At 42.2% G+C, this 23,190-nt stretch overlaps 1 protein-coding gene across 1 annotated transcript in view; it reads right to left on the bottom strand.

Moving 5' to 3' along the window:
* LRRC7 (leucine rich repeat containing 7) overlaps positions 1-23,190 on the bottom strand; it is a 1,701,172-nt gene that overhangs the window by 23,305 nt on the left and 1,654,677 nt on the right. The window lies entirely within an intron of this gene.

The following is a 23,190-nucleotide window of genomic DNA, read 5'->3' as shown; positions in this document are numbered from 1 at the left end:
ATTGGCTATAGAGCCGTTCCTCCAACATTTGAGGGAAAACATAAGGATTCCGGGTTTACAATTTGGCAATACTATCTTTAAAGTGGCCGCTTACTCGGACGACGTACTGATCATCACTAGAGAGGCTGAAACTGCCATTTATGAACACAATCCAGGAATTCTCTGAAATCTCAGGCTACACGCTTAATAAAGCCAAAACAGAGGTCAAGATTCTAAATTCCCTGGGAGGTAAGGGAATTCTGGGGGCAGAGGTTTGACATGGCAACCAGGATCAATTAAATACCTAGGCCTACTATTCACCAATGACCTTATTACCACACTCCAAGAGAACAGAAAGTCCACCTTTAAGAAGATATCAAACCTACCAGATGGATGGTCACCAAAATTTCTATCATGGTGGGGAAGGATAGAGACAATTAAGATGATGATAGAGCCTTTAGTTAATTATCTTATTAGTATGCTCCCGATGACTCTAACCGAAGACTTCCTGAGAAAGATGTATAAGGCATTCACCAATTTTATATGGCAAGGGAAGAAATCCAGAATAGCACTGGTAAAACTCAAACAGACAAAAAAGAGAGGAGGTATAGGTCTTCCCAACTATACAATATCAAACAGCCTTCCTGTGTAAACAAGGAGCAGCATGGTTAATATGAACCTACACTACCGCCCTGTATGGTTGGAAATGGAAAAATACCTAGTTGAGAATATCCCCCTCCTGGCCATCCTGTCAATGTGTATGTCCTTCTTACAACATTCCAAGTATATAATTAAGAACACGAAACAGGCACTTCTAGGCTTTTGGAAACACTCCCCCATCAAACGTAATGATTCCAATATGACTGCAATTTGGTTTAATCCTAAATTCAGAATAGATAACAACCTAATCTTCTGGCAAGACTGGGCTCAAAAAGGTATTAACATGATCCAAGACCTGTATAGGGACTCCTCGTCAAAGGCATTCTTACTATTACAAACCGAGAAGCACCTATCTAACATGGACCTATACACGTTTCTGAAACTTAAAGTCCCAGGGCCTCATTTATGAAAAGTTACGCATCACTTCGAGAAAACAGCGATGCGCCACTTTTGATTGCGCCCTCCTTGCGACACCAGTGATGCATCATATTTACAGTTTGACGCATCATGTCTCAAGGAGTTACAGATACGTCAGTATTTCTGACATATCTGTGGGCGCAAAAATGATGCATTGCTGGAGTGTGTCACAAAAGTGATGCAACTCCAGCAATGGGTCAAGTCCCATGTGTAATCCCATGTGTAATGTGCCTGCATCAGTCTTACGCCTGCCATGAGGCAGAATTATAGAATTTAACTGGGAACGCATACACATGACTCCCTTTAAAAACAAAATCTGTCCCATACTCTCTCAAAAGAAGTACATGATCATAAACAGAGCTTATTGGACTCCTGTCAAGCTACACAAACTCAACCTCATCCAATCGCCACTATGCTGGAGCTGTGAATCCCACAGACGAGACCTCCCACACATGCTATTTTATTGCCAGATTCTACAACCATTCTGGGATAAGATCTATGATTACATAACACACACACTCTTCATATCACTCCAATCAGCGAATTTTCATATATCCTACTAGGATTCCTTGACCCACAAGTACACCAAGATAATGAAGAAAACCTCCTTGACTTAATGCTTACCCTAGCATGCAAAATAATATTGGGAAACTGGAAGGACTTCAAACAACTCAACTTTAAGAAGTGGCAGAAATGGCTAATTTTCCTGAGAGGTGCAGATAACACCGCCCTGCAGCTCTCCACACTGCGCTCAACACATAGGAAAATGTGGAGTGCCATGGATGTTTCCTCTTTCATCTATGACCCTCCATGACACATCTCGAAATTAGAACTTTTCGAGACACACAGGGGCAGATTTATGTTAACTGGCGCATCCCCAGGGATGCGCCAGTTAATGTGCGCCACAGTGCGCCACAGCTCCGCCACCCATGGTGCGCCGCATTTACAATGCGGCGCACCATGGGGCAAAAACGGCACAGATGCGTGACGCATCTGTGCCGGAAAGGTGGCGCATTGCTGGAGTTGCAAGGCTCGGGGGTGCCCCATCTTCACAATGCTGCGTCAAGACTTACGCCTGCTTCAAGCAGGCGCAGGGTTTTGACGCAGCATTGGCCTCAAAGTGACTGAGTGAAATCTTATAGATTTCACTCAGCCACTTTTAGGAGGTGTTCCTGTGCAGGAACGCCCCCCCCTGCGCAGGAACGCCTCCTTATGGCGCAGGGCTTTACAACGTGACGCATCTCCTAGATGCGTCACGTTGTAAATAGGGCGCATTGTTTGCGCTGCCGTTGCGTCAAATAAAGTGACGCAATTGCGGCGCAAAGAGGCGCAAAGGCCTCATAAATCTGCCCCACAATGCCTAACTATACAGACCTACCTTGAATATATATTATATATATTACAGAAGTCTCTCTTAACCTGCCCATACAACAATATTGTGAATCAGTGGCTTATATTTTATTTTATTGTATTTTACTTTTACTTTTTACTGTACCTATCCATTCATTAATAATTGTGTTACGGATGCACTCTGTGTTAATTATTTACCTTGTACGTTGTAATACTTAGATCCTTAGTTGTGCTCTCTGTTTTACTTTTCAACATTTTCAATAAAAATTATTTGAAAAAAATTTAGGAAAAGCATCCACACCCCAAAACCCCTCCTGATGAAAGCGAGCACAAACCCTGGGCAGCTGAGCATTTTGTGGGGTTGTAAAAAGATCCAGGAAAAGGACACCAAACCTTCTGCATACTTGCTGAAAGACCACACGGGTGATAGACATCTCCTGCAAGGCTGTACAGATCTGACTGAGGGCATCTGCCACCCCATTGTCCACAACCCATATGTGCACAGTCACTAGAGACTGAAGAAGCCCCTCCACCCAGCAGGATAGTGGACCAGCCACCCACAGCATTCAAGGACTGGGAACAAATCCCCCCTGATGGTTTAGGTAAACCACAGTCACTATGTTGTTCGACCAAACCACAACATTCCGCCCCACCAGAAGCACACAGAATCCTATACTTGCAGGGAAGACAGCCATTAGATCCCTCCAATTAGGGGAACTCCTCCCCTCCTGAAGGGACCAACGACCCTATAAAGAGCTGTCCCCCATTGTAGCGTTCCAAACTGAAAGCACTTGCATCCTTGGTAAGGACCACAGGAGGATACCCCCTGGAAAGATTGTCCAGAACGGTCCACCTGCACAGAACTGGCATGATGGTCGGAGTCATCGAAACCAGGTAGTCGAGGTCCCAAGAGACCAGATTCCAATGTGAAAGCAGATGGACCTGCAGGGGCCAGAGATGGAAGCAGGCCCAGGGCACTGTGAATACCGCTGCCGCTATAAGACCCAGAAGCCACAACCACAGCTGAGCTTGAAAAGAAGCACCCCTCATCATCCTCACAGCCAGAGACCTCAAGACCAGTGCCCGGGGGACTGGCAAGAACACTCAGTTCAGGTTGGTGCAAAATCTGTTCCGTAACTCCTGAAAGGGTTATCACTCAGAAGTCCCAACTTTCCACAATTGTGCATCGGAGGTTAACATTTCTATAGTCTGTGTTTTTTGTACACCTGATAGGATGAGCCTTATGGAAAACAAACTCGGGGGCATATTACCAACAACTAGCGATAATTATCGCTATGTTGGCTTAGCGGCAATTTTTTTATCGCTGTGCTGCAGCGAATTTTATCGCTTAGGAACCTTGCTATTATCAAGGTTTATCTCCTAAGCGATAAAAATCGGCCGAAATGCATGAATATCGCTGAATCACTGAAAAGTCAGCGATATTCATGCATTACCGAGCTAATGCTCTTAGCCATGTTATCCACCTACCATTGGATAACATGGCTAAGAACTGCTCAGGACAGGTGTTAGCTTTTGGAGAGATTTGCGCTTAGCACGAATATCTCCAAAAGTTGGTAATAGGAGATAGCGATGTTAGCGACTGTTTCCAGTCGCTAACATCTTGGCACGCCCACTTTGCATGTCATTAGTGATAAATATCACTGACATGCAAAGCGGGGCCCAAGATGGTCGCTATCTCCTACAGCTAGGTAATAGGGAGATAATTTTATCTCCGCTTTCTTGGCTTTTAAAGCCAAAAAAGCGGAGATAAACCCCCTTGATAATATGCCCCTCTATTCTTTTAACATCACTCTTCATTCAAATGGCTGTTTATGCTGGATAATTATGACCCGAAGCTTAAGAGACCACCTTGGGTGTATCCTTGAGCCTTTTTATCGGGCAAATATAGAGTACACCGTATACCTCACTTTTCCACTCATATACAAAGTGATAGGTTAGGGGGCAGTTTGTTGCACTCAGCCACATTATCTCGTGGAGTAGAGTAGAGCCCTGTAGCAGGATGGCATGGGGCTGGATGGAGAGAATTAAAGCATCGGCATAGTCCTTCCTTCAAAAAAATATCTTGTTTTAAGGGTTTAGATTTAATATAATTTTTCACCTAGAACATAAGTCATCATCTGGAGCTTTCTCTGGCTTTGTCACTATCACTTTCTATTTTAACACCTCCATGGTTCCCTACTTAATGATAATCAGGATAGACCAAATTTCATGATAACTGTAATCTTTGCCAACTACTTTTAAAATCGAATCCACTCTCCTTCAGAATAATAGAATGTGAGCTGAGGTAAACTGCCACTTATCTGCAGCAATTTTGAGAGCATTAGGGAAAAGTAATTTTCATTGTGAGGAATGGTGGTGTCGCATTTCCACAAGTTACTGGCTTGAGCAACAGGCCGAGAAAATCGGAAAGGAAAACTGGAACATGGATACACTTGCATGAATTTAAACACTACAGTGGCCAGCAGCTTTGAGGTGGCTTGAGGGAGAGGTGAAGCAAAGCAGAAGTTATGTGGTGCCAGACTTGAACCGTGCAGCAAACACCCACTCTCTGTATCTGGAACACAACAGTAAAGTTACATTGGGACCAAGCAGGAGAAGCATGGCTTGGGTACTATCCTTTTTTTGTGATCATTTACACTCATCATTCCTACAGATGACTGGAGCCTTGACTATGAACACCACTTTAGAGGTTTACACTTTAACACAATCTGATAGAAGACTTTAGGGCAATGTAAAGCAAACTTGAAACCTTGCATCCTGGCTGAAGTGACCATGCATCCCCCCTGAAGAGCCTCTATCCCAAAATATCTGCTGTTATACACATGCTTGATCCTGCCAAATCTTGCAAACAAAAACAAAAGATTACGTCACTCAGCAAGTGATTCAACAAAGAACTTTCTGAACAGAAAAACGCCAACTGTAACCTAGAAGTTCAATGGTGCAAATCTAAGTTGGATTTGGACAAAAGTCCCTGCGAAAATGCATAGAAAAGGCAACCATAGGGCAACATTAAGAGCCACCCATCAAACTGAAGGAAATCATTTGCACCTACAATGAGGTGGTTTGCCCTGATGCTCTCAAATGCAACCACTTAAATCTCAACAAAATTGCAAACATTGACTTAATTTCTTTAAATCCCAAAATATGTAACTCAGTCTCTAGCGCTCCAGATCCATCCCTATAACTACATACCTCACTACTTTTGTTACCATCCATATTCACCTCCTTTAAATACATAGAGTCGGATGAGATGCTTAGCCTGGCTGATAGAATAAAGGAATTCAATTCACATATAAGCCAATCTCTAATGTCTTGCATGGGTCTCTATAAAGATGATAAGTGCCTTCCTTAGAAGTAATGTCTAATTCTCAATACCATGTTATCATCACCCTAACACAAACACAGCCCTAAAGATACTGGATAATCACAGGCCCACCTCTAACCTCACCTTCCTCAGGAAGATCATGGAAAAGAAGTGATGAGACAACTCCTCCGAGTTTGGACCCACAAGGGGTACCAAATTTGCCGTAGCCGAAATAATGGGTGAAACTAAGAAAATATTCCTCATTCTCCTAGATTTCCAATCTTACCTCTCCAACTAGAGCAAAAAAAACAAAGGCATGGAACAGCAGAATCTTCCATGCATCCTGTAGCCTGTGGTACCCCTAAGGCTCTTCTCCTTCCTGCTTCTTGTTCCAAATCTACGTAAGCCCCTTGACACAGATTCTTGAGCAGTATTAATTGTTATATTTTTCAGTAGTGCCATGTCCAAGCTCGAAGACGGCATCATTGTGATCCTACCCCCTCATCTCCAAATCTGTTGATGGTACAATAGGACTGTAATCAGTAGTTTGAGCCTTCACACTATATTGTCCTGTTACTACTCTAGGACTTCAGCCGTGTAGGCCTTCTCCAAGCAACAACCCTCCAGTGTTACAAAACTCCAGCAGTTTGAGATTTCTCCTCTCAGTCAAAATTATTCTGAACACCCCTTTCATTATTGGATGCACTTGTAATACTATTTTTAGGATGAATTCAGTTTTATTTGAAGACTCAACAGTAGTCTTAGGAAGCCATATGACTATTGCTACCACAAATAACATCACCAGAATTACTGAAAGGCAATATAGAGAACTTGAAAATATCACTCTAGAATGTTAAACAGATTAACAACGTGCACTGTCCCAAAAAACATATTGGACCAAATTAAATAGAACAGGGAGAAGAAAAGAGAAACAAACGATAATATATTCAAAGTTCAGTACCTTATCCAAATAGGTGCAGCATCGCATCAAAGATGTCTAATCCTGAAACAAAGCCCTCTCTGCCTTCCCATGGGATAAATGCAGACTATGGCTTGCTTTCCCACCACTCCGTCTATTTACTCTGATAAATTGACATAAATCTCCTTATCTTTTTGGATATTAAGGAAATGTTGGGCTGTCTCATGATACAGAAACATGAAATTCTTCCCCTCTTCTCTGACTTTTAAGCTTGCAGGGAAAAACAATGACAATTGCTAGTCAAAAGCTCTTTTCTAAGCCCTTGGTTGGCTTGCTGATGTCGATGGTAATAAAAAATAACATGGACTGGGGAGCCATCAAAGTTAGATATTTCACTCTCTCTCTAGATGCAGTGTAAGTGTCAATTTTGTTTGTGGTCACACGTCTTGACCAGAACTGGTCACACACAAGATGCTTGTTTGGCCCCTTATGTAATACCGATATCCCTGGGGCACATGCAGCTATGAATAAGGGTAAGCAGCTAGCAAGGGAATTATTTGTAACAAAACCTTCACAAGTAATATTTGTCCCAAAAAGTGGCAGCCAAAAATAAGTCATACCTATTTCAAAATATATTATGAAGAAATTAATTATAGCGAAAAGGCTAACACAAAAAAATTTAATCAATACTTGTATTGAATCTATACGATTCAGGGCTGAAAATCACAAAATTCCACAGGAACACTAACCTTGTCAGGTCAATTACAATGTCCAAATGACAAACCCAAAGATTAAAGTCTGTAAAGTCCACTCTAATCAAGATTCATATCTTTCCACCATGAAGATTAAGCAACGGAATGGTGAAGGTCTTGAAGAGTCCAGAATAGTCACACGAGAAGAGATAGACTTGTCGTCGACATTCGGTCTCTAAAGACACTAGTCCATGAGATCACCTTCAGGACCACCATAGTAAATTTGGAATTATAAGGGTGATCCCTAACATACTGGAAACAAAAATACACATGTCACCACTGTCTTCTCGATCACCACCACTTAGCAGAAGAAGGCCCTAACATCCTGCTCTACAAGTGACGGCTGACCCTTACTTTTCTCTTTAAGAGGCATCCTTAACAGCATTTTGTCTTTTCTAGCAGCTTGGGATAGGTCCCCACAAAGAAGAGGCTATCTACCATCACTGTTTTCTGATTGACCCGCATGAGTCCTTCCCTCCAGGGCCTTCTCACACTACATGTTGCTGCCTCCTCAGTTGCCTTGAACAAGATTATCTCTCTCTTGTGTTCTGGCTCTACTAGGCAGCTTCAGAGCCCTCTTGAACCCTCTGAAGGTTTTTTTCTGCCCCTTGCAAACTGCACATCAAGACTTGCCAAGATGCCACTTGAGCCTGCAAATCAGGTGGATGCACTTGAGACAGTAGTAGAGCTCCAAGCTAGTGGGATGTCAAGGCTCCAGATGGGGCATCACAAGCATGCCCCATCATAGGGAAGACAACCTCTCCATCTTGAATGCAGAGAATGGATCTAAGCCAAGGCTGTGCTGGAGCCCTAAAAGTCTTCAGCCATTTTGCATGCTGCCCTTTCACAAGGAACACATCTACACATAAAGTAGTTCTCTTCAGTGCCAAGGAGTAATATGGTAAAGCAAAAAACCTTTTTTGGGTGTAGCAAATGATTAATGTTTAAGACTGAAAAGGGCCCAGAATATTCCGAATCAATAAAGTTTTGCAAAAACCATGATAAAACAAAAGAAGAATTGCCAGGATCACTGGTGGACAATGCCAGACCTATAGAATTGAAATAATTTCTAGGGTTGGAATGCAGATATTTAATGGGGTTGTAGGGAAACTGGTTTCTTTTCGAGGAAGCAAATATTTCTTGTGAAGAAACAAAGTAAAAGTTATAGGGCGTATTTATGAAAAACTTGCCTCGCCATTACACCACTCATGCAAGGACGATGCAAAATCTAGGTGTGATTTACCAAGCAACACTTTGCCGCCTTGCCTGGCCCTTCCTAATAAATTGGTTTCTTGGCAAGAAAGCAAATATTTCTTGTGAAGAAACAAAAGTAAAAGTTATCGGGCGTATTTAGGAAAGATTTGCCTTGCCATTACACCACTCATGCAAGGACGATGCAAAACCTAGGTGTGATTTACCAAGCCACACATTGCCCCCTTGCCTGGCCCTTCTGAGCTTGGTAAATCCAGAGTAACGCAAGGCAGCTCAAGTTGCTGCCTTGCCTTACTCTGCCCCATGAAGGTGTTCCATGGGTGGAGTGTGGATCTCCCACGCATCCACCCATGGATTTTGATGCAAACCCAGATTTATTAGGAGTGGTTAGCTGGGGAATGTATCAAAATGCTATGCCTTCCAGGAAAACTCTTTGGGAATCTCGAAGAAATCTGACATATGCTCCTGCGGACCCTCATTACCTATCTTTTATGAATGTGGTTGTCAGTAGCAAATCTCCAGCACAGAAAGTATTGTACAATTAGTTACCTGCTGCGTTTTTGTAGACACATAATTGTAGTCCAAGTGAGGGTCCACAAGTATGTGTCCACTCTTCGAAGGTTGCCTCCTTTCTAGAGCCAACAATAATTGCAGAAGCTCTGTGAAAATCCAATCTCTAGCTTGGAAGACCACATTTTACAATAATTCATTCTACAACAGCCACAAAGCAATATAAACAGTTTCCACTATAGTTTATGAAAGTGATAACAAGAAGATAGGTGGGAAATTGAAACCCCTGAAAGAAAAGGGAAATGTGTCAGAATAAAATGTACACTACATTAGCAGAACTAAGTGCTCGTGTAGCTGGAAAGCATACACACAAATACAGCTACATGGCCAGTGTGTTCAATGTAGATCATTGAAGAACAAATGCCATTTTCACAGGTTTTACTGAATTTTGTCTGCAAATGTGCATTTTTTATGTGCAGTGCCAATAAGTTCCCTAAACCTAAATGAAACAGGCCCCAGGCCCAGCATCCCTGTGCTGCTACATCACTCTTGGGCCTGTCTTCTCCCTGCTTTTCTCCCCAGTTTTTAAGCGTCTTCTCCTTGCCTTTCCCTTATTCTCACTGCTTTCTCTGTGCTTCTTCCCCTGTTTTCTGAGTGTCTTCTACTAGCTTTTCTCTTGATTTTACTGCTTTCTCCCTGCTTCTCCCCAGTTTTTTAGTGCCTTCCTTTTGGTTTTTCCTCATTTTCACTGCTTTCTCCTTGCTTTACCCCTGTTTTGTGAGTGACTCCTCCTTCTTTTCCCTCCTTTTTTTTTTACTGCTTTCTGCATGCATTCCTATAAAAGGCCTGGCTTTTCGAATGAGCCTCTAGGACCTGCAAGCACCTAGATACCCTGTTGGGTGATTAGCAGTGCTTTACAAATCCATATATTCATTGAAACTATAATCCTGAAGCACCTTTTTATGATGGTTTTTATTAGCTACAAGCACAGAGATGGTGGTCTGCAAGAAACAGGAGACAACCGCCAGACAGGACATTTTCCTAAACAGTAAACTTTTCTTTCCAAAAGGGAGTCTTTTTTTAAAGGCAGGATGTGTTCCTTAAATGAAATGGTGCTACTTTAAAAAAAACCATTTGGTAATACTGCCTGTTCTCCTGGAGATTGTCTGACATGATTCCCAAAAGGAAAGGTGTCCATATTACCATAAAACACAACATTCCCAATATCGCATACCCCATACAGTTGTAATGATCAAGAAATCACAGGTTTTGACTACACCTTGTAACCCGGCCCCTCAGCCACACAAACTACACCAGCCAAAGATACACAGTGCACCCACTGGCAACACTTTGATTAGATTGTCGGGACCACCTAAAGCAGAAAGAACAAGTTACTTGGTTTTGTCCCTCCAGATTAGACCTTCAGGCACAAAGTGGCACCTTCATGAGTGTGGGATCACTAATCCCCCCATAGGAAAAAGACTGTGACAGTGGAAGCTGACAGCTTTCAATTTAGAGAAATGTTTCCCCTCAGTTTGAGGTGTGAGCTGCAGTTGCTCTAGACAGCCAGCCATTTGTGCACACAATACACAATGAGACCCCTCAGGTCCAGTCACTACATTCTCAACAACAGAGTACCTTGTGGCATGGGTCAGGTGAGAGGGAGCCAGTGAGAGGGAGCCAGCAACCACAGACTCGGCACACGTCCCCCAACATCCCGTGGACCCCACAGGATACGGAGTGTGAGCTAGCATAGGTTTCTGCTTGCAAGCACGGGTCTTTGGACTCGGCAAAATTCCCAGGCACTCCTCGAACTCCTCACGTTCCGGCAGCCCAGGTGAGCTGCTGATTTTTACGAGCACTCTCCTCTGCACAGTGGGATTACGGCATACGTCAGGACGGTCCATGTCCCAGCTGACGATCACTTCCACCCATATCCGCCGCATCCTGCATGGTCCTTATGATCTCATGGAAACAAAGAGATCCTTTCCATCCCTGGGATCTTGTGGACATGAGGCCAGCAAACAGGCCCTTGGAGAGGGTTTAGGGGCCCAGGCTACGACAGTTGGCAATTCGCTGCAGGCCAGCAAAATCCAGGCAAAATCCACTAAGTGATAGTCCCCTTCCTGGAGCATGACAAGCTTGTTGATGTTCCATCATGAACCAGCGTAGAATAGTTCCAATCCCAAAAGTGTCTTTAACTCCTGAGGGCAGAGCCCCAGTAGTTATACCCACAATGGCCTTTGAAGATGAGATCAGCTCAAAAAGCCACCTTTGAAATTCAGAGGTACTCTCACTAAATGTTGTCCTGTCTGCCACTCTACCCTGGGAGGCTTAATCAATATCATTAGTAGGGCCAAAACCCTGACCCTTGGAATGCAGGTGCCAATTCCACCCCCTCATATCCGTCCCAGGAAGGCCCCTCGGAGTCAGAGGTCTGCAGTTTGCCAAGCCAGTAGTTTAAGGCCTTCTATCAGGAACACGCAGATGTAGCTGTCCCCCCAGCCCCCATATGTGGATTGGAGACAGGCACACAGAGACATGAGCACAGAAAAGCCCACTTTCCCAAAGTGGCATTTCTACATTAGTAATGTTGAATCCACTCGCACAACAGGAAAGGATTTGCTATTACCAACTCATCAATATCAAACACTATACCGCTACTCTTCTGCATGGAGGAAATATTTCTCAATAGCCTTTCCACTGGTTCCCCATGTTAATTAATGCGAGAAGCAGGCAACAGTCCTGAACACACATCTGGTACCAATCCCTACCAGAGCATGTAGCGCACACTTGCACATGTTCTGCCTCTTCCCGACAATGTACTCTGCCCCAAGGTAGTACTCTGATGTAGCAAAAGACATGCATAACCTTGGCAAGTAGCTTTTTAAATGCCAAGTCGCATAACAGTAACCTGCACACACATGCCCTGCCATGGCAAACCTGTGGCATGTTTGAAGAGCTACCTCTGTGGGTGGCACAACCTGTGCAGCAGGCCCACGGACGAGCATTTGAGTTCCATGCCCTAGGTATATGTCTTACACTTAGACCAGGGACCTACAGCTAACTCAAATCAGCCAATCATGTATACACCAATAACCACTATGTCTATATCAAGCACAGCACTTTGGCACTGAATAGCAGTGTTAAAAGTGCTCAAAGTATTAAGGCTAACACATAGATCAGTGGAAAACCAGGAGGGACAAAAGCAAAAAGTCGAGAGAAAGCACCCAAGAAAGGGCCATTTCCAACAGTATCAGAATACTTTTTGCAATTTGCAAAGCCTTATTACTAAATGGAGGGGATTACTGAAGTTTATGGAGGGGATTGGGAGGGACATAACTAATACAGAACACATACCCACAAAAGAGTAAGACAAGTGCAACTCACAAATATACTTCTAAAATTACTACAACCCTGAAGATGTCAAAATAGATGTAAATGCATTCAAGCCCAGCCTAGGACTAACCACTGATATGGCAACACAATAGAAAATAATGAAGGCAGGGAATTAAAATTAAAATCAGAACAAACAGTAAAAGTATTCATTTAGTTCACATTTAAAATTATGTATATATTTTTGAACAATTAACATTATATATAATCATGGCAATTTTCAACAAACGTAATTAAAAATTGTTAAACCTGACTTTTCCAGCTGGTTGCTCCCCAGACCTTTTGATTTTCGGCCTCCTGTTTTTTACTCTATTTTGGTTGGGTTTATGACTCTGGGTACTTTACCACTGCTGGTCAGTGCTAAATTGCATATGCTCTCTGTGTAAATTGTTATTATGGATTGGTGTTTCCATGATTGGCTTCTTTGATTTACTACTAAGTGCGTAGTACAGTGCACTGTGTGTGTCGAGTGCCTGTAAACCCAATGTTGCTAGTGGGCCTGCAGCACTGATTGTGCCATCCACACAAGCAGCCTTGCAAAAGCTTTTAGACCTTCCACTGAGGTGTCTGCGGACAGTCTCTACTGCCCTGATGAACTGGCAAGTGCACCCACTGACAGACCCTAACCTTCCTTTTATGACATGTGAGTCAGGTAGGCCCAAGGCCCTGATAGTAAAATACAGTGTGTTATTTAAAGGCTCTCTGTCCCATAGGATAGAATGGGAGTTTATTTATAACATCCTATAAGTATATCTTCTCATTGGGACTAGATAGAAAGATTGAGTATAGTGTTGTAAATGGAAAGAGGCTTCTTGAAGATTAATCCAGTTTATTGCACAGAGACAGCTTACACAACCACCACGAACAGATGCACAGCTGTAACAGATCTCAATAGAACATTACACTCCCAAGGATCCCTAAGAATCCTCAGGCAGTAAGAACCAAAACAATTCTAAATGGAACATGGGAAGGGAAGTACAAGGATGAAGAGAGGGAGGAGCACAGAATGGAATACTACACACCTTCCCCCCTAAAAAACAAAAAAAACAGCAAAAAAAAAAAAACTTAACGGTAGTAATCATGCAACTTTACAGGAGTATGCTTTACACGAATGCTTTTCCTAAGAGAGGAATTATCATCATTAGAAGTCACAGGACAAGGTATGGGAACATTTCCACTAACGGGGTCATTGCCATGGCTAAAAGGTGGTTCAGTGATCAGGTTGCTGTTGTCAGGCATGGATGTACCGCAGTTATTAGACACAGGAACAACAGGATCAACAGTCTGGTTCTCAGAGTCAAAAGAGTTAAACAAAGGAGAAAAAGATGCATCATTTTGATCACACAAAGTCTTAGCAGTGGTAAAATCATTAGAAGAGGATGGTGCAGAGTAGGGTTCCACATTAGAAGGATTTGAACCTTTACACAAAGAAATCCTTCTAAAATTCCATATTTTCCCATCCTCAACTCTCACAGCCTTTGAAAATACTTCAATAACCTTGCAAGGGTCTGACCACTTATTCCACTTATTGTCAAAAGCTCTGCCTAATTTCACGCGGACGAAATCACCCACCCTGACCTTCTGACCGGAGCTTTTAGTGGACAAAAAGTTGGCTTTCATTTTTTCCTGATACTTCAAAACTCTGTCCTTAACACAAGCAGGATCTACAGAAGGATCAACCGGTAATTTAACTTTCATCCACCAAGGCAAAAGTTTGGAGCCAGGCTTCCTGCCTCTAAGCAATTCAAAGGGTGAAAACCCAGTGACAGAGTTGGGTGAGGTGCGGTAAGACAGTAAGGTGGAACGCAGGTTTTTTTTCCAGTCTAGGTTGCTTTTAACAGCCAGCTGAATGGACTCTTTGATGACACGGTTAAAGCGTTCCGTTTGACCATTAGCTTGTGGGTTATAATTAGACACCCTTTTGTGCACGATGCCGCACCTCTGGATGAATGACAAAAATTCTTTGCTTATAAATTGCGGGCCATTATCCGACACTATCTCCGCGGGAATTCCTTCCCTGCAGAAAACCTCATCAAGAAATTGGATAATTTGAGTGGAACCAACCTTGTCGACAATTTTTAGTTCTGGCCACTTAGAAAAATAATCGATAAGGACCAGACCAAACACATTTTGTTGGGAAAACAAGTTAAGAGGTCCAATTATGTCAATGCCCAACCTTTTCCAGGGGCAGGGGACGAATTCAATAGGAGAAGTGGCAACAGACAAGGGTTTAACTGTCTTGTCACTTTTGTCGCAAGGGGAACATGAACGAACCCATTTGTCGACCATTCTGTCTACACCTGGCCACCAGTAGAACTCGCGTATGCGTCTTTTGGTGCCAGACATACCCATATGGCCTTCGTGGGCCATGGAAATAATTCTTTCTCTCAAAGAAGTGGGGGGAATAATTTTGTCACCACGAAACACAAACCCTTGGTCAAACATGAGTTCGTCATTTACCTTGAAAAAGGAAAGAATGTCCCCAGATAAGTATCTTTCATGAGGCCAACCACACTGTAAGTGTCTGGTTAAAGAAGCAAGGTCAGAATCGTTCGCCATGGCTTCCCTCCACTCTATTTCGGAGATGCTAGGAGAAACACCAGCTTGACGACAGTCGTTGACATCATCGATATTAGAAACAACATCGGATTCATTGTACCAACCAACAGAAAAAATGGAATTGACTAAAGGCAACCTGGACATGCAGTCGGCGTGCACATTTAACCGCCCAGGGACGTATTCAACAGTACATTGAAATTCTTGCAATTTGGCTGCAAGACGTGCTAGGCGCGCTGTTAAGGTCCTGCCACCACCAGCTGCCAGCATATTGATTAAAGGCTTATGATCTGTTCTTAAACAGAATCTGGTTCCCCAAAGAAATTGCCTGAAATGTTCAGAGGCCCAGGTGCAGGCTAGTAACTCTTTTTCGATTGTGGAGTAGTTAAACTCAGCGCCTCGCAAGGTTCTTGAAGCATATGACACAACATACTCTTCGCCTTTGTCTTTTTGCATTAAGACTGAGCCTAAGCCAACATTGCTCGCATCCACACATACTATGCACTCTTTCTCTAAATCAAAAGGTCTCAGGAAAGGAGCATTAATAATTTCTTGTTTAAGTAATTCAAAAGCATGTTGCTGATCATTATTCCACAAAAACTTTGCATCCTTCTTCAATAACACCCTGAGAGGATGAACCTTGGAGGCATAATCTTTGACAAATTTACTATAAAATTCTGTGAGACCAAGAAAAGAAACGAGTTGATCTTTGTTCAAGGGAGCAGGAGCTTCGGATATACTCTTGATGTGGTTGAGTTTTGGTTTGATCCCCAGAGCTGAAATCTCATGGCCGAGGTATTCGACCTGACTTTGTCTGAATTTACATTTCGATAATTTAAGTGTGAGCCCATAATCTTGTACACTTTTTAAAACTTTAACCAGATTTTTATCGTGGTCCTCAGAATTTTTTCCGTGTATTAGGATGTCGTCCTGGAAGGCGATTGCACCCTCACATCCTTCCAAAACAGTCTTCATGAGGCGTTGGAAGACGGACGCTGCACTATCTAGGCCGAAAGGCATACGACAATATTGAAATAAACCCTCAGGTGTAATGAAAGTGGTTAGGAATTTAGAGTCTTCGTGTAAAATTACCTGATGGTAAGCGCTGGTTAGATCTAGCGTGGAAAAAACACAGGCGCCAGAGAGGGTGGAAATGAGCTCATGTATGTTGGGTAAAGGATGTCTGTCAATCCAGATCTCCTTGTTTAAGCTGCGGAGATCTACACACAGACGAAGCTCACCGTTGCTTTTAAGGGATAAAACAACGGGCGAAACCCATGGGGATGACTCAACTGGTTCGATGATCTTTTTGGAAACTAAATCAGATAAAATTAGCTTTAATTTGTCACGGTAGGCCAAGGGTACATTTCTGACCCTATGTCGGACAGGAATAGCTGATTCCTTAAGGATAATGCGGTGTTTGAAATTAGCGAACACTCCCAAATTATCATTGAAAATGCATGGAAAATCTTTTTTCAGTTGGGAAATGAAGTCATTTTCCGGAGGAACTACATATACGGGGGGAGAGGCATTGGGATCGAGTTTGATTCCTAAGTCAAACTGATGGGGCCAGCATAAGATGGATGCTCCTTTCGAGGAGACGTAAACTTTCCCCCTGGTAGTTCTATCTTTAAATCTGATTTCTGCCCACATATAACCTTCAAGGCCTATCCTCTTTCCTGTATACCCTCCAGGATGTATGTCAGGTGGTAGAAGTTCTTTTGAGGACCAAAACTTGTCAAAAACATCTTTGCCAATTATGGTGTACCAAGCACATGAGTCAATAAGCATGGAGATTTCTACACCATTAATAAGAATAATGTCACTAGGAAAGCCTTTGCACTCGGTATCACCAACACACAACATCGTATTAATTTCAGAAGGTTGTTCACAGTCATCATACTCCTCATGTGATAAGAAATTAACTTTCTGGGTAGATTTGCACATTTTTGTGAAATGACCAGACTTTTTGCATTTGACACAAATTTTGTTCCAAGCAGGACACCCTTTATAATTACCCACATGGTCATTAGCACCACATCTATAACAAATTATAGGAGGCCTTCTTTGGAAAGATCTATTGTCCCTGCCAAAGTTGTCCCTTCTAGTGGTATTAGAGGTAGGTTTCCTGTAATTTGGGGGATTTCTGACCAAGGAAACCTCCGGGATAATTACTTTAGTTTTGGTTTCATGGCCTCTTATTTCGTTAACAAACAATTCCGATTGCTCAATACCTTTTGCAATGTTTAGGACAGCGTTAAGGGAGGACTCAGTGCCCATCCACAAGCGTTCCTGTATCTTTTTACTTTTAGTACGCATCATGATTTGGTCCCTTAAAACTTGATCAAAATCAATAGTTTCAAAGGAACAAGAACTAGCTAGAGTGCGTAGGGCAGCTACATAGGTTTCTATGGATTCATCTTCTTTTTGAATTCTAGAATAGAATTTAAAACGTTCCATCACGGTATTGATTTTCCTACCAAATCTGATGCTTAATTGTTTGACAACAACTTCAAAGACATTTACATCACCAGCACCAGTATTGTCAATAGGTGGTAGACTTTCCAATTCTTTGAGACCAGCACCACCTAGACAATTTTTTAGCAAGGCGAGTTTCCTTTTGGGAGAACAGCCGTCTTCTTCTATCACATCTACATAAGCTAAAAAGGTTGGATACCAAAGATCCCATTCTACTTTGGGATCACCAGCTGAAGGTAGAAAATGTGTAGGTGAAGTTATGTTGTTCGACATTTTTTTAAAAAATATTATTAAAAACACCCAAAAGAAAGAACAAAGGAAATGAAAGTCACAGTTATTTGGTTAGATAAATTGTCAAAAACACAGTGGTAACACAATGGCATAGAAGTCTATGGTACCTTTTTTGTAAATGAAGGTGCTCAATACAGTTTCTTCGTAACAAAACTATAAGCAGGCAACAAATTACGGAGCATAATGGTCAAAAATACACAAATAACTGTGGTAAATATCGATGGGTGGTTGAATTACATAAATAATAGTGGCGTTAAAAAGAATTAAGAAAACGGGACTCCGATCGGCGTTTTGTTGCTATGGTGATCCAAGATGGCCGCTGGAACGCAGCGCTGTGCGTGAAAAGAGAGCGCTGACCAATGACGTGGATACACGCAGGGAAAGCGTGTAGAGATGATGCGTCTGATCCAAAGGAATGGTGAGAGAATTCCGGCAGCGAGTGGAGCGCACGCGAAGATGTAGGTGAGTCTCGTGTGCTTTTTTAAAAAATGCGCTTGAGTGATAAGGTCGTAGTAAATGCCCAAAAGTTCCACGAAAACACAGTTGGAGGTAGATTTCACATGGAAATAAATGAAGAGAAAGTATGAGATGAAAATCTCCAGATTGTGAGCGCGGATCGCTCGAAGTCTTAAATTAACATGCAAAACACGGAGAAACAGCCGCAGGTGCAATCAAGGCACGTTAAATAAGGAATGCTGCCGCTGGTGTTATAATTTAACACATAAGAATTTTTTAAAGAGTACCTTAAGGAAGTTCACGCTGCAAACGGTGAACGCTGTCTCCACACTGGATTTCCTTCTTCTTTTTTTTTTTTGAGAAGGAAAAAAAAAATAAGTGAAGAATAAAAACGGGTCCTGTTGAGCTTCAGGCTTGGTATCCCGATCGTCGCCAGAATATGTTGTAAATGGAAAGAGGCTTCTTGAAGATTAATCCAGTTTATTGCACAGAGACAGCTTACACAACCACCACGAACAGATGCACAGCTGTAACAGATCTCAATAGAACATTACACTCCCAAGGATCCCTAAGAATCCTCAGGCAGTAAGAACCAAAACAATTCTAAATGGAACATGGGAAGGGAAGTACAAGGATGAAGAGAGGGAGGAGCACAGAATGGAATACTACATATAGTATGCCCGAACTCAGAATATAAAAATACATCTTTTAGTAAAGGAGAATTTTTATAGTAATTTTCTTGCTTAGCCATTCTGTTTGCCTCTGCTGGTTTGTGGATTGACTGTCTGGCTTTGGAGCGACAGGGGCTGGGAATGTGCATTCTCCCAGACAGCCACTGGGGGTTGATATGGGTCCTGCCTTTCCAGGGTGAGTCAGGGCTGGGTTGAATAGACCTGGGCTGCATTTAGAGTAGAGGGAGGAGATTTCTTTTCACATGAATGGGCCTGGTCTGCCTTATACCAAACTGTCTCCTGCCGGAAAGCTGCACCAGAGAGGACAGAATTGGTTTGGACTGAGCATAGAGTCTCTCTGCCACAAGAGAACAAGGTGAAATGCTATAAAAATATTGGGGGCCAGACCTCAGAAATTTAGATCAATTTTGGAATTCAAGAGGAACTTTTGCCAGGGAGAAGAGCTGGGAGAAGGTGTAGGAGAAGTACTGCCCCTTTGATGTGTGCTATCTGGGGTTGGCCTGAAGTAGCTGTTTCTGCCAAGGAGAGGAACTGTGTGTGTATCCTTCTTGGCAAAGTATCACCAAGGGCTTAAGGTAGATCTTGCCCCCTGTTCAAGTAGTCTCAGGAACAGCAAAGACTTCACCATCCTTCTGGGCACGATCTCTGGAACTGCTGGTTTCATTCACCGCAGAAGAAAAGTGCAGCCAACTCTGTCACAGAGTCTGTCGCTGGTTCAGTGCCCTGAAGGCACTGCAGAAGGCACCGCCGCACTTCACACCGCATCCTCGGTCTCACCGCCGCCGCTGGGCAGCCATCTTATACCCATTGATTGCACCGCGTCCTGTGGGCACCGCACCGCCTCGCTTCACTCTGCCCAGACGTCACTGACACCGTCGCTGCCCGAACCAAACACCAAACGGCTCCGTCGCCCCACCGTGACCTGCCAGTACCACATCGAACACTGCCTCACTCTGCGTCATAAACCTTGGTGTCACCAACACCGTTGGACAACCGTCACCGAGCCACTGTCTGCTCTGTTCCTTGATGGCCCAGCATGCTGCACAGCTTCCACTTCACCACGCAACCGCGACAGTTGCCCTGACCGACTCGTACCAACGGGATTGGTCGCAACAAATAAGTTACTGTCAATGAGTCTGTCGACGCTACAGCTGACTCCTACCGACGCGGACAGCTGGAACTGTTAGACTCTGTTGTTTTCACTATCGTGGTAGCCCCGGACGGAACTACAGACTCGGAAGAACTGTGTTTTCAAGTTATGTTTGCAATTTGAAGGTTATCTTGCAAAGTACCTATTTTAACAGTATTTTATATTGGATTTTTGTCGTATTTTATCTTGTTGGTTTAGATAACGTTTTGCTTATTTGTCTAAACTGGTGTGGTGCCCATTTGTAGTGTTTTCACTGTTACTGTATGCATGTACAAATGCTTTAGATGCTGAGATAAGCCTGTCTGCTCGTGCCAAGCTACCAAAGGGGTGAGCAGGGATTATTTTAGAAGTGTATCCCCCTTACCCTGACCAGGAAGAAGGATCCCCACTCGGACAAAGGTGCAAACCATTGCCAATTAGAGACCCCCATTTCTACCAAAAATGAATTGAACTTTTTAAAAATGTAAAAAAAGATTTTTAATTGGAATTACATTTGTAGTTGTTAGCCCAGTGTACGAAATATTTAATGGAAATAAAAATGGTAGTGAGGGTGAGTAACTTTGTTAAATTATAATTTTTGAGTTAACTCATATATATATTATTATTGTATTGGTTAATACACATTTAATTTTAGGAACTATTGCAATTTAAAACTGTATTTTAATATGTTCTGGTTAATGATAAATATGTTGCATTAATGTACATATATATATATATATATATATATATATATATATATATATATATATACATATATATATATATATATATATATATATATATATATATATATACATACATATATATATATATATATATATATATATATATATATATATTTAAAAAGTAATTAACTTTATTAAATTACTATCTATTTTTCCATAGAGAGATCTCCATCTCCATGGCTGTGGTCTCCATCTCGGTGGCGGATATTTCATAAATGCAATCGTGGGAGGCATGACTCAGAAGTCTATTCCTAGCACTAAATCTTCACCCAGAAATGTTGAATAGCAAAAAAGTTGAAAATCACACCTACGTGCGGTAGCAAAAATACATGTAAGTAAATATTTGTATGCATATTTACCTTTGCAATCTGGGCCCTAAAGTGTCATTTAGCAGTCACAAACCCTGTGATTTTGTGACTTGCAGGGTTAACAAGCACAAAATGCTTTAGTATGTTGCGCCCCATATTAATCAGAATCTGAAAATACCCTAGACCTTGCAAAATCAATGCTACTTTAGATCTGTCGGTAGGCATTTGCAAATTAAATATAGATGGCCAATTTGCATCCAAAACAGTGGCATGCATGTTCCAGTGTTAATATGCTTTGGAACAATTCTTCAAAGACACATTTTTCAATGATGTATTGTTCAAGTAAATGTATTACATATCCAATAGACGAAAAAGCAGGAAAGATATCAATCACTTTCCAGTTATGATACAGTGGAATTCATAGGCACATGGAGACAACTGATTAGATACTGAGACTGGTGTATGGCCTAGTGACATCCTTTCTATAAGCTATAGCTGTTTTTCTTTGAGTTATGCAAGGATACTACACTCTTTCTTGACATATGCTTCCCTTCTTCCAATAGCGTCATTGGGTCGTACAGAAGAAATGGCGATGCCATGCAAGCTGTGTAAATGAAACCTGTAGGTACCCTTCTGAGGGACCATCTATTTTTAAGGTCCTGGAACCTGAGGATGATCTCCGTGCCGAATTTGTAACTGAAACAACAAGCAAGGTAAAACTACTGACTGAATCTGGAAACAGAGCCGAGGTACATGTTGAGAGGAGAGGAGAGATGGTACTGGTCTGAGAGGCTGTGGTGCCCAGATGGTATGGTTTGGAGGTGTATGGTGATAGGGAGATGACGCGTCTCCAGTTTGATAGAAAGAAGGTTATCAAATCCATTACTTTGTTGTGAAAACCCACATTCTTGAGCCTGGCCAGTAGTGTCGGGTGACAGACAATATCAATTCAGCAGAGATGTGTAGCAGGATATACATGGCTGCCTTATTTCAATCAGTTTGAGTTCTGTAGAGATTAAGCTAAATTCTGTCACTCTTCAGCATTGACATGAGCCTTCACATTTGATGTTGTTATTTTCAGTAAAACAAACGAACTGTGGGTATGTTGCCTTTTCTATCAGTTTGGTCAGTATGCATCTGATTTATATTGTCTCATAGAGTCATTGGTTTATTGCATTAGGAGAAGGCTTTTTATGGAAATGGTTTAATGAATGAAAAGTTTAATTCACTTGACATAGCATCAGTAAAATACCAGGCATTGTTTATAATCTGCATAAATTCTGCAGAGGATTTAATTAGTAGGATCTTTGTAAAAAGTTCCATGGGGGCACCAAGTGAACTGGGTGATCTACACTTTCTGTTGTGTGAAATTAAGGGACCGGTGTGCAACGCGGTCCTTTGCTTGTAAACGCTCTGATTTGGAGTTTGCCACCGAAAAACAGCTTTTAGAAATGCACTAAACACACTTTATGGGTCAGTAACTTTTTACTAACAATTAAAATGGGTTTAGAAATGGATAAAGAATCGCTATTTGCAAGGGGGCTGTAGTAGGCATGTCTTCTAAATAGTGATTCCTATCCGTTTTTATCAACGGTTTAGGAAAGAAATAGCAGTCATAAACCATTGAAAAGCTACCAACCCCCAAGTTGGGATGGTAACCCATTTGCAAAAGGGAAGGGGTCCCTCTTGAAGACCGACACCCCTTTGTGAATTGTGAAAATGCTTGTTTGGGTGTAGGCAGTGGTCCATGGAAGAACTGTAAACAAAGTCCACTTTTTCTTTAAAACACAGCCCAGCCTCTGTTAAGGAAAAGGGGCTGCATTAAAAAGGTGTTCTTTATTTAAATGTGATCACAGACATGATGGTCTGCTGACCCCAGAAGGCCACCATTGGGTTGAGCCATCCAATTGTAGCGAGTCGTAATTTTTGACCTACCTCCTTAATTTTCATGAGGAAAGTCAGATTACGATCCACTAAAATTCAGATTTTTAAAAACTGACTTATTAGTACACTT

Source organism: Lissotriton vulgaris, chromosome 1_1, assembly GCF_964263255.1.
Source record: "Lissotriton vulgaris chromosome 1_1, aLisVul1.2, whole genome shotgun sequence".
NCBI lineage: Eukaryota > Metazoa > Chordata > Amphibia > Caudata > Salamandridae > Lissotriton > Lissotriton vulgaris.
This window is presented reverse-complemented; position numbering and strand designations above follow the sequence as displayed.